This window comes from Hemicordylus capensis, chromosome 1 (genome assembly GCF_027244095.1).
Source record: "Hemicordylus capensis ecotype Gifberg chromosome 1, rHemCap1.1.pri, whole genome shotgun sequence".
Classification (NCBI taxonomy): Eukaryota; Metazoa; Chordata; class Lepidosauria; order Squamata; family Cordylidae; genus Hemicordylus; species Hemicordylus capensis.
This window is the reverse complement of record NC_069657.1, coordinates 185,025,024-185,038,119: the sequence shown is the minus strand read 5'-3', so window position 1 is coordinate 185,038,119 and position 13,096 is coordinate 185,025,024. Positions and strand designations below refer to the sequence as shown.

The window sequence follows — 13,096 nt, the reverse complement described above, 5'->3', positions numbered from 1 at the left end:
TGTAAAAACAACACAAAGCCATTACTAAAACATTTAAAACAGTTTTTAAAACCCTGGAAAACCAGGCCAAACCTTAATGTTTTAAAAACAGTTAAAAAACCCTGGAAGGCCAGTCCAAACAGAGAGGTCTTAAGGGCTCTCCTGAAGGCCAATAATGAACTCAGATTGCAGATTTCTGCCAGGAGTGCATTCCACAGCCCAGGAGCAGCTACAGAGAAGGCCTGCCTCTTAGTTGCCACCAGACGTGTTGGTGGTAAATGAAGATGGACTTCCTCAGATGACCTTAATGTGCGGTGGGGATCGTGCAGAAGAAGGCGCTCTCTAAGATAACTCGGACCTAAGCCATTCAGGGCTTTAAAGGCAATAATCAGCACTTTGTATTTTGCCTGGAAACATATCGGCAGCCTGTGCAACTGTTTCATAACTGGCATAATATGGTCTCTCCGGGTTGCCCCCGAGACCAATCTGGCTGCCGCATTTTGAACTAACTGAAGTTTCTGAACTACGTACAAAGGCAGCCCCACATAGAGACCATTGCAATAGTCAAGTTTGGCTATTCTCATGAGTAATGCTGTAGACTGCATGCTTGTGTGCTGTGCCCCCTCTCCAAATTTGTACCAAAAATAGAGCAGACACACACAATAATTCCAACCCAGCCTTTCAACCCAGACCCTTGTGCAAGGTCTTCTTAATCACGTGATGTGTGGAGAAAACAAAGTGCATATCTTGTCATTCCATCCCCTTTTCCTGCAGATTGACAACTTGGGGGGGGATGAGACTCAGTGAAAAGTGGGCATCCCTCACTATGGCTTTCCCCTTTGACATGCTGTGAAGCTTGGGACATGGCAACACAGCCTCCCGGTTGCTGGGCAATGGTTGGAGGAGTGCAGAGACAGCTGGGGTGGGGGCGGGGCAAATGCTCAAGAGGCACAAGTGAGAAGCATGGCAGGCATCGATCTGGAACATTTCTTCGCTGGTCTGAGCCACCCTCTCTATGGTTTTGGCAGCAGCCAAAACACAAAACCCAGGTTACGGCGGCGGCAGAATTCAGACGACATGATGCCTCCTTCCAACCTCAGGCTGGGGTAGTGAAATTCATTACAAACCAAAAGTTCAGATTATGGTTTCAGTTCGGAAACTCGCTTTTGTGATGAAACTGCGGTTTCGTGCATTTGGACAACCATGAAATGGGACCCCTTCGCCGTTTGGCATTATGTGCAAAGGTGATCTAAGAAGCTGATGTCCCGTCGTGGGCCTTAAGGTCTTATTTGGAGGCCCTGCTCTTAGTGCTTGCTTTGGCAGCACATATACTAAAATTGGAATGATACAGAGAAGATGAGCATGGAAGAGCCAGCGTGGTGTAGTGGCTGGACTAGGACTGGGGAGACCCAAGTTCAAATCCCCATTCAGCCATGAGACTTGCTGGGTGACTCTGGGCCAGTCACTTCTCTCTCAGCCTAACCTACCTCACAGGGTTGTTGTGCGGAGAAACTTAACTATGTACACCGCTCTGGGCTCCTTGGAGGAAGAGTGGGATATAAATGAAAATAAATAAATAAATAAAATAAAATAAATTGTGCCCCTGCCAAATGAGGTGAGGTGGGTGGCTACTAGAGAGAGAGCGGTTTTGGTGGATGCATTCCATTTATTGAACAGCCTCCCCAGTGAGGTTCGCCTGGCACCATCACTTTGTTCTTTTAGATGCCAGGTAAAGACCTTTCTGTTCACTCAGGACTTTTAAATTTGATTTTGAATACTGAGTCTAAAAAGTTCTTTTATACTGTATTTTGTATTATTATTATTTTTTGTGCTGTGATGTCATGTGCTTTATGTCTTTTTTACTTGACGTTTTAATGCTGTGTGGTGAGCTGCCTAGAGAACAATTTGTTATGGGGCAGCTAACAAATAACATTTATTATTATTATTACTTTATTATGTCACCTATTGGTGATCTATATTCAGCCCTGAGTAACCCATCTTCCTCTTCACTCTTGTCCTTTTGAACATATCTAAAAATTCAGGTCCATAGTGGAATGTGTACTTTTCATTTTTGTTTGTTTTGGAGGGGAAGAAAAATCTATTGAGTATTTCTTGAGTTTCAAGCCATTGATGTCCCATTATAGCAGGGGAATCCGCTGAGGGCACACATCACAACACATGTCATATACCGTAACCTCATTGATTCTTCCCAGGAGTGATGTTTTCCCTCAATAAAGATGGCTGTCACCTGCCTTTCGCCTTAGATCAGCTGATCCACCATAGCAAGCCGCCTCTTGTGCCTAACATGACCCCTGTTCGGAGTAGAGATTGCTGGCGTCTTGAGCCTCTTTTCTGTCTACAGCAGCTGCCTAACAATATGTCCTTCATGTTTACTCTAGTGTAAATCCTACTGGTAAGGGGCAGAAGAATCAAAGATTTGGGTGTAAATGTGAGGGTGATCATTAAAAACAAAAACAAAAAACCATTGGGAAGGGAATAATGGAACATTCCCTCTTAACAAAAGAAGGAATCTACCTCCTCCCGTGCAGTACACGTACCATGCTCATATAATTCTGCTCACAGCGGATGGGATCTCTGTATATAGTTTAAAAGAATGCCAAGAGCGCCTTCCCTCCTGCTTTGTAGACAGTACAGCATTATGGTTCAAAAGTGACCCTGTGGTTCAAAAGGGAGAAATGTGCTCTTTGTATGTTCAGGGCCCTCTGTTGGCAGTTTGTATAATATACTACTTTGGTGTTTCTTTCTGTGTTACCTAGAGACACAAATAAATGGAAACCTCTTTGTTTCCATTTATCGCTTGACTCACTGGGTCTAGTGGGAAAATGCACTCTGTTTATGTTTAGATACTACGTTGCCTGACAGCTTTGAAGATGTACTACTTGGTAGATAGTGGGTAAAGAAAGATACCGGCAGCAGTAAATGTGATTAAACATGCCACATATCTATTAAAGCAACATAAACCGAGCAACCTAAGATCCATTGGGGTGTATGAGCAGACTTGAATCGATCCAGGCTTGAGTTCGAGCTGGCTCAGCTCAAAGGTTTGCGCTCAAACCAGCCCAGCCCCATAAAACGTGAAGCTGGTCTGAGTTCGACTCGATCTAAGCCCAGCTCAACTCTGCTCGTGAGCCAGCTGAAGGGGCCAAGGGAGTGTACCTGTAAAGGGGAATCCAGCAAGGAGTCCTCTTTACAAGTAAAGGGCTTTGCAGAAAATAAATGTGGGGGCAGGGGGGAGGAGGGAAAAGGTAGTCTTTACCTTTACCTTTTAAAATGCGGTGGGGACAGCAGCAGCAGTGGCTCTTCTAGGCCTCCACAAGCTTCCCAAGTGACAGGCTGGGCTGGCTGCGGCCCATTTGGGGCCTCTGAGCACTCATGGCCACCATTGGAGTGCCCTCTGCGCGTGGGGATTGGAGGAGCCTTTGCCCTCCCCACTCCCCACCACTGCATTTTTAAAGATAAAGGTAAAGACTACCTTTTCCCTCCCTCACCTCCCATTTACTTTTTGCAAAGCCCTTTTCTTGTAAAGGGGAATATTTGCCAGATTCCCCTTTGCAAGTATACCGGTCAACAGCCGGACCCGACCGGGCCTCAGCTCGATTGAGGCTGAGCCCAAGCTGCCCAGGGTGAACCAAACCGGGGAAAACCGTTCCGTGCACATCCCTAATATCCATGTGGAGGAGGTACCTGTAATTCCTTCTCCAAATTTCCTAATAATTGTTAACATAGATAGCTATCTGCAACACATCCTGCACTACTCCTCTGAGCCCAATTTATATCTTTTGGAATCCTTATATCTATTTTCCTTCTGTGGGGAAAAGAATATATGAAGTATAAATGCAGTAGAAACTGTGTTGATTCTTTAATGCACAGCACTGCAAAGCTGTTATAAAAATTGCTTTCCTGGTGCTGGTAGGCTGCTCCTACACCCTCCCTGTGTCATTTTTGCACCCATTTGCAAATTTTTGAAAACTGTACTGATGCATTTCATCTCCCCCAATGGCAAACAATCAGAGCACTTTTGAGGTGAACTTGAAAATGTTTATGAACCATTCTCTTCCCCTTTATTTGCTTAGCTGTAATTGGTGTAGCTGGCAGTTGCCACATAAATTTGCTTTGTTCTTGAACATGGTCAAAAGATAAGTCATTACCATATCCAGTGTTACTGAAATCTAAAGGTCTGTTGTAAAATAAATGGTTATATTTATGGAATCTCTTGCATTTGCAGACTTGCTATTAATATTATTTTTCAGGCTGGAAAGAATTTTATCTTACATGGTTGGCAGGAATGAGATCCTTGCTCCAGCTCTCTGCAGGGAGGGCCTTTTTAGTCGTGGTCCCCTGCTCTGTGGAACTCCCTACCACTGTCTGGCCTCTTCGCTGCCTATCTTTCAATGCTCTTTCAAGATTTCCAAAGATCTTAAGGATCTTTCCTTTAGAGCCCCTGCATCCCCTCCCCCAGCAGTGCTACAGTGTTTTAAGAGCTACTATTCCTTCCCCATCAATAATGGGTCTATCTTTAATTGTTTTTCTGCTTTGGCTGCTCCTTGCATAATGGGCATGATTGCTTTTTTGGCCCCATTTGTGCTTTTAAAGACCTTTCAACTTATAGTTCTGAAGGCCTGCAGGGAGTTGCTGACCAAGGCTATTGTCTCTGGCTCTCTGTCCAGCAGTCCAATCTTTGCTGTTCCACAGTGCAAAATAAAACAATTCCATGACACTAATTCCACAATGCGGCTCCACCGTACAAAATAAAACAATTCCTGATAAAATACTTAAAATAAACCTCCCAAGTTCCACAAAAAGGACATCAGTTTAGAGAGTGCTTAAGACACACTGCTGCTATGTCGCCATCTTGGACTCTTTAAGTGCTACTGCTTCTCTCTTGCTCTTTTTATTTTATTTGCTTACCTCTTAATATTTATGGTACTTTTATTGATTGTTTTATTGCCATATTTCCTATTATTGTTAGCTACCTTGCATCTTAGTGAGAGAGGTGACATATAAATCATTTTCATCTACTGATTGTTCTTTTGCTTGTCATTAAGCTAGTAAAGGTATAGGCATTCCACCACCCCACCACAAAAACAAAACAAAACACAGTTTGAATATATCATTCAATAATCATTTCCAAAAGCTCTTTTGTATTGGAATAGCACCTCACATGATCTACAAGTCTATTTGTTTTCTAGCAGTAAGTCATGTGGGCCGTTTGATTCTGGCAAAACAGTGGAACTTTTCAACATAATGGAATTCCATATCTTGCCTTGTTCTGAGGAACAGGCAAAGACACCATACATGGATGTTTGTAGTCCCGGGGTGTAGCTAGGGAGAGGGGCCCCATATTCGCCCCTCTCCCAATGGCCCCTTGGAGTGAGGGAGATAATGAAGAAAATAGGCAGGGATGGAGCTGGGAGCTCCAGGGGTGGGGTTGGGTTTGGGGGTTGGTGTTTGAACCTATCTGCTCAATTATAGCTATACCCCTGTTGTAGTCCTATAGTCATTTGTTTGATTTGTAACATATTCTACAGAATTGTTTAACTTGTATATATTTTGGAGGCCTGTAATTTGTTATATTTCTAGTGCTGAAATTAGCTGGGTTTTTCTCTCTCCCCATCTTCATGTTCTACATTCCTCCTGACACTTGTGCTCCATGCAATAAGGGCCTCTAATTGGTAGTGGTAATTGGTAGTGGTAGTGGTTATGAACGAGGAAGTAGGGATCAGTCAAGGGTGCCTCTGCAGAAACAGTAATAAAGAGCTGTGATTCATTTGCACTAGGGTCTCTCTTCACTCTGTTGTTGGGGGATGGTTTGTTTGGTGCATTTTGACTTAGATACATATAACATTTTATTCATTATACATTGTGAAGTATTTCAGCACAATTTCTCCATAATTATAATCTTTTGGAAGAATCACAGTTCTTCCCTGATAACAAATGAGCAAGATAGAAGTGAAGATAAAATTAAGAGCAAAAGTTTGATAGCTCTTAGTGTGGCGCCATTACCAACTCCAGGGAATAAGCAAGTGGGTAGATTAACATCAGTGACACTAATTAACCTTGGCAAAATGTTGGAAAGCAATTTCAACTACTGTAACGCACCTGAAAAAATGGCACTGATAAATGGTTTCGAAAGAACAATTTCCTTTTTCTCCCCACACCCCACCCCAATATTGACTTTATAATTAGAAAACAGAGCTATGCAAAAACTCCCAGTTCATAAATATTAGAAATTTAAGTTCCCAGGTATACATCTCGGGCATACACCTGAGTTTGGATTAAGCTAATACCATTAACAAATATGCTTCTGAATGATTACAGCTGAAGGAACATCTCTTAGGCTTTCCACAGTGGACTAATTAATCCCCCCCCCCCAACAAGTGCTTATATTTCACGGTAAATCATCTCCCTTTCTTTAGAAATGGTAATCTAGTTTAGATGATCTAGGCTGGAGATCCACACAACAGATGGTCTGTTATGCCTGAGTGGGGCTTCTTGCTTGGAAGAAATATCACAAAATTTTAAAAATTCTCCCTAATTGCCCTCGCTCCCAATTTTACAGTGAGTTTGTTCTGGGACAAGTAAAGTTTGTTCTGGGAGTTTGTTCACCTGTTGGAGAAACCCAAAATCAGGCGCACTGCAGATGTGGAATTAGCAGGGTGGTTCTTTAGATTGTGGCTTCAGTGTATACTCATAGGTCAAGATTTAAAAAGAGGAAGAATTTTGTTTGGTCCTACTTGTGCCACCATTCTCCTCTACATCAAGTAGTTCTTACTTCTGGACTCCTTTAACTGGCTGTTCTGTGATCCAAAATATGTGGCCTGGAGAAGTTTTGCTCCTAGGGTAGTGGAGTCCTTCGCTGCTGCCAGTGGCCAACCTAGTTTTCGGCCAGGTAACCTGGCAAATTTGGATGCATAACATGCACTTCTGGCTACAATAATTAGTAGAGAGCATTCCTGTTATTTCAGATCTGGTGGGCCACTGTGTGAAACAGGATGCTGGACTAGATGGGCCTTGGGCCTGATCCAGCAGGGCTGTTCTTATGTTTGCTAAGTGAGATGCTTAGGTGCTTGAATGGAAAAGTTCTTCTGAGCATGGTTAGGCAAGTTCTGAGATTCTGTTACTACTTTTTCTCTTAATGCTTTAAAAATGATTTGTTCAGAAATCACTAAAATCTTACATACCTATTTTTGATTTGATTTAGTGCTTAAAGGTAACTTTTGAAGTACAGTATGTAGTTTAGTCCTTCCCTATCATAAATCTAGTTAGTTTTTTGTATTAAAATGAACGAATTCTGACTTTTATGGAGGGGATATATGGCATACTTTGTAAAATACCTACTGTAACCTTAGATTTGGGAGGTAGACAGGCTGGCCTTGGAATAATGAAGTATGGGAAGAAGAAACCATGTGTGTGTGTATATGTGTGTGCAGTTGCAGGGTGTAGGTGGGGAGAAGAATATGCTTTAGACATGTTAGGAATATTATGTGGCTTCCTTGACCATTTAGTCAACCATTATAAACTGGATAGCAGACTTAATAGTTACTATGATAGTAGTGGTTAGGGTGTGTGCACAAAACCGGCTGGCCCAGTTTGGTTTGAGGCTGAACTGGCCTCAAACTAGACTAGGCCAATTCAGTTTTTCTCCCCCTGAACCTTCCCAGTTCGGTTTGGCTTGGAGGGGTTCACAAATATATATAAACTTATCCACTCCGGGGGGCTTCTCCGAGGCTGGAGGGGATTCTGCAGATGTTTCCCCTCCCCCACCAGCCTTCCTTATGTATCATCATCATCATCATCAGTTTTATTACGGCCATTGGCCAGCAGAAATGGTAGTAACAAATATACACAATACGTCAATAAAACAATGCTAAAACACAATATGACAGATTACAATCAATAATAATAAATTATTTAAAAACAACAGACAGCTCTTGCAGTTAGGCACTTAATAGGGACCTCAACCTAATGGCAATATAGAAAAATTTAGCCACAACTGCTGTAGTCCCAGGGCTCGAATCCGCGAGGCAGTAATAAGTATAAAAGAGATCACACCTTCCGGAAAATTTAAGTAACAAAGGGGAGATGAGCTCTTCTCTAGTGTCCCAATACAACGAGCAGTACAACAACACATGGGTGACAGTTTCCAGAAGGCCAATGCCACAAGGGCAGAAAACTGCAACAGGATTATCTTTTGCAAACCTCCGATCCAAAAGAGAAGAGGGCAACACATTGAACCGGGCCCGGGCAAATGCAGCCCGAAATTTGGAAAAATGTAGCGTTGTCAAATAACTAGCACCTCTATTTCCCCAGGGTGGCAAAATCCCAAAATGTAAAGGGGAGCAAGTCCTATTGGCCGAAGACATAAGTTCCTGCCGTTCAATATCGTGCAAGCGGAGAAACAATATTTCCTTCACCTTATTATATTCCCAGGTGAGGAGTTCTGAAGGAGAAAGGCCCAGTTGAATAATTTTATTATTTACAAATGTTAGCCAAGTTTTAGGATAAGAATCCACCCATAGATGTTGGAAAAAAGAAAATTCCTGAATCTCAGAACAGAGTTTACTCCATCTAGCGAAAGTAAGCTCCCAGGCTTTACAGACAATAGAGAAAGACCCAGATTCCAAACATAGAGCAGAATAAGGCACACATCTAGGCACTGCAAAAATTGCTCTCAGAAAAATAGACTGTACTCTCTCCAGTTCAGCTGTTACACCCTGGATCCATAGCGGGACTCCAGAAAGTAGTTGGGCCATGATCTTAGCACGAAATACCTGGAGCGCCATGGGAACAAACTGGCCCCCTTTAGAGTAGTAAAATCGCAAAAGGCACTAAGGGTATTGTGGGCTTTGTGAATTGAAGGCAGCCTTTGGGTTTTCCAATTTAGATTATATTGAAATGATATGCCTAAATATTTATAGTTGTAAACCTGCTCAATGTGGTTCTGATTTATTACCCATTTATATAGTTTCCTGGATTTAGAGAAAACCAGGACCTTTGTTTTTTTGTAGTTAACTGATAGTTTGTTATCATTGCAGTAGCCGGGAAAAGCACGCAACAGTCTTTGTAAACCTAATCTGGACTGAGATAACACGGCTGCGTCATTGGCATAGAGTAAAATGGGCACTCGTTTGTTAGCCAGCTTTGGGGCATGAGAGTCCACACTCTCCAGAAATGGAGCCAAATCATTGATAAAGAGATTGAACAGTGTCGGGGCCAAGACACAGCCCTGTCTAACCCCTCGAGTAGAGGGGATAGAATCAGTTAGGGCCCCATTGATAGCATATCTAACCCGTAATGAGGAACTGGAATAAAGCTGCATCATCAAAAATAGCAATCTCTTATCTATTGTTGTTTTTTCAAGTCTGGACCATAATAAATATCTGGAGATAAAATCAAACACGGATTTTAAGTCAATAAAGACAACAAAAAATTTACATTTGGGGCCGCTAGAGTATTTCTTTGCTAGATGGTGCAAGATCATACAATGATCGAGAGTAGAGCGGCCTGCTCTAAAGCCTGCTTGTTCAATCCCGAGAATTTGATTTTCTGAGATCCATGCCTCAAGCTTATCCAAAAGGTACAGAGCATATAATTTGCCAACCACTGACAGCAAACTAATGGGTCGATAATTGGATGGGTCTGAATGGGAACCATTTTTGAATACGGGAACCACTATTGCTGATTTCCATTGCTCTGGAACAACACCTGAACTATTGATCGATGTAAATAAATTAGCTAGAACTAAAGCCCACCATTCTATATTAGATTTTAATAGTTCAGGAAGAATAAGATCAGGACCAGGAGCTTTTCCATTTTTAAGGTGACCTATTAGATCCGTTATTTCAGCGGGCGTAACAGGAGGCCAACGGGGCAACTCCCCAATCAGAGGGGGAACAAAGATCTGGCTAGGCTGGGCATCATTATAGACAGCAAAAAAATGAGATTCCCACGATCTAGCCGGAATTTTACAAGGAATTTTAACCCGACCGGTTGCCGAAACCAATCTCCAAAAAGTGTGGCTATCTTTATTAGTAGTGGCCATGATAAGCTTGTTCCAGACATTTCGCAATGCTTGTTGTTTAGCATATTTAAGACTACTTTTGTATGCCTTTTAAAATTGATAGTAGATTGATGGGACTGTTTGTTCTGTACCCGATCTGTATTCTCTATAGATACTCAGCAGTTGTTTACGTAAAGCCCTGCAACGCAGATCAAACCAGTTATTAGCTGCTCTTTTACTATAGGTCTGTGTGGAATGTAGCTTACTACAATGTAGGAACTTTTGCATAAAAGCAGTTTCTAATTTCCCGTATGCAACAATTGTTTGAGGTCCGAGGTGAGCTTGCACAATGGAATCAAATAAATCTCTACCTTCGGGAGAATCATAGAACCTGGAGATCTCATTTTCTACCTCCTTGGACCATTTTATTTTGCAGCTAAGATTGGCAGAGCTTTCCTCAAAAGCACAGGGGGCCTTATGTATAAAAACATCCAGTTTGGGCGATCTTCAACCATTTATTTGTTTGTTTATTTATTTATTATTTAATTTATATACCACCCTTCCAAAAATGGCTCAGGGCAGTTTGCATCAAAATAAAAAGAATTGAAATCAGTTTACAATTAAAATCAAAACTAACTCAATTAAACAATTAAAATCATTTAACATTAAAATCATTTAAAACAAAGATTAAAAATTAAAAACCATCAATCTAATTAAAAGCCTGGGTGAATAAATGTGCCTTCAGTGCCTTTTTAAAAATTGCCAGAGATGGGGAGGTTCTTAGTTCAACAGGGAGTGCATTCCAAAGTCCAGGGGCAGCAACGGAGAAGGCCTGTTCTCGAGCAGCCGCCAAACAAGTTGACGGCAACCACAGATAAACCTCTCCAAATGATTTTAAGAGGCAGTGGGGCTCATGACCCTTTCCGGACCTTGTCTCATCGCAGTGGCCATTTTGGAGGCTGCTGTACATGTGCATGTCCCGGCCACGCAGGGCCCATTGCACATGCGGAGCAGCCTCCAAAATGGCCTCTGTGATGGGAGCAAGGCTCGGAAAGAACCTAAGATTGCCTGAACTGGGCACTTTTATACATAAGGAAGGCCGGCAGGGGGAGGGTGAACATCCGCAGACCGCCCCCCCATGGCATTGGAGAAGTCCCACAGAGGGGGTAAGTACAAAACATGAAATGAAATTGAATTCTTTAAAAAAAAAAAAAATTTGCACACACACCCCAAAATGGCCGGGGGAGTTCAGTCCAATCTCGAACCAAACCGGTTCGACTTTGAACTGGTTTGGAACAGAACCTGTTCGCACATCCCTAGTAGTCAGTTGTATTTTTCCAGGACTATCAAAGCAGCAATTTACTATCATCATCACTTAGATCTAAAAATACACAATCAAATTATAGTAGAATATGATAAGCACAGACAGAAATACAAAATACAAGGCATAGTGCACAACTCAATTGATAATGACTATCTAATATATACTGATTTAGTTTATTGTATTCTGCTTAGAGTTCATAGAAAATAGTGATGATATATATACAATTAATGGTTTATTACATGAAATATACAGTATGCAAAAATTCTTAAAATATTGCTAAATATACTACTAGTGAGTGACGTTTTGAATTATGCAAATATTGGCATATAGTCTTCTGTATACCCCTGATGATACAGTAAAGGTTGTAAACGTTTACAACTGAGTACCATTAAGTTCCTTTGACTCTACTGTGCAGGATTATAGCCCTTGAACATTGGTGTTGTACATTGTGTGAGGTGCTGCAGAATACAGGTTGCTTAATTTAACAGAGAAAAGGCTGGAGAGCTTAATTTTGCTATCCCTTTTTCATACTTTAAAAAAGCACCTCAAGTTTTCTTTCAGTGTCATCCCCCCCTTCTCATTTGCTCATGAGAGACTGCAGACGAAGATGGAACTTTATGTGGTTCACAGAATGCCACTTGTAATGAGGCATTTTGTATCTCTATTTCCAGTTCTCAAATAGGGTAAATGCGTCTAGAAATTGTCCCTTAACATGGCATCCCAGATATCAAAGACCTTATTCTGGCTCAGGGTATGATTAGGGCTGCTGCTTATTATAGATTGAAATCACAATCAGTTTCTTCTTTCTGAGACTGAGACAATCTTTGCAAAAATCCTCCAGCTTCTCCAAGTCACAAAACTCTCAAAGCACATCTGATCCTGAACCATTTTTTATAGAGCTTTATGCCACCTGCATGGAGCTTCTGCTATCTGATCTTTTTCATATATATGCTGCTGCCATTAGACTGAAATGATTTTTCTTCAGTTTGCTCAAAGCCAGATTTAAAGTCAGGTCCCAGAGGTAACAGGAATGTCGATCCCCTAAGCTACTCAGCCATTGTTTGCTTTCTAAAAACATGTAATATCCTATTTCTAAGCAAGGAGGTAATTTAAAATACAACCTCCACTACATAAATATGTCCTTTGAAAATTTAGTAACATGGCATTTAATGAAAATTAACTGCTTTATGTTATCATGTTTGTTGCAAATATGATAAATCCAAAAATGTGTCTCAGACAAATTTGCGCTATATCCTCCCTGCTTTGAAAGAGTGCTCCTACAGTTATCTAATTTGGGGAAAAATATCTATCAGTTCATCATGCACAATAAAATTGCACACATTAAAGTACTTGAATGCATGACCCTGTAAGAAACCCAGCCCCAGCCCATTTTTTCTGATTCCTTTGGCATTCTGTCTCTATCAGAAAATTTAAGGGCAGATTCCATTTTTTTTAAAAACAAGAGATCAGATCAGCAAAGGGTTACTGTAGCCTAGGCATTATAAGTGCAAGCAACAGGACTCCATTGGCTTTAATTTGTCCCTGTCTTTCATTTGATACTACCAGTATTAATAGCTTTGCAAGGAAATTCTGCAGTCATTAATCATAATAATTAATCAGATCCAATTATATTGCATATAAATGCGAACAAATTGCTGAAAAAATAATGATCTATCACCAACATGTCATGAGGAAAAGAGACTAAAATAGTAATTAGAAGCAGGATTTAGCTGTATACAAGTACCCTGCTACCGATTTCACTAGGATGATGA

At 41.3% G+C, this 13,096-nt stretch overlaps 1 pseudogene; it reads left to right on the top strand.

Annotated features, from left to right (window-relative positions):
- Positions 1-1,286: 1,286 nt before the first annotated feature.
- On the top strand, positions 1,287-1,345 carry LOC128341356 (uncharacterized; annotated as a pseudogene).
- The last annotated feature ends 11,751 nt before the right edge of the window (positions 1,346-13,096 follow it).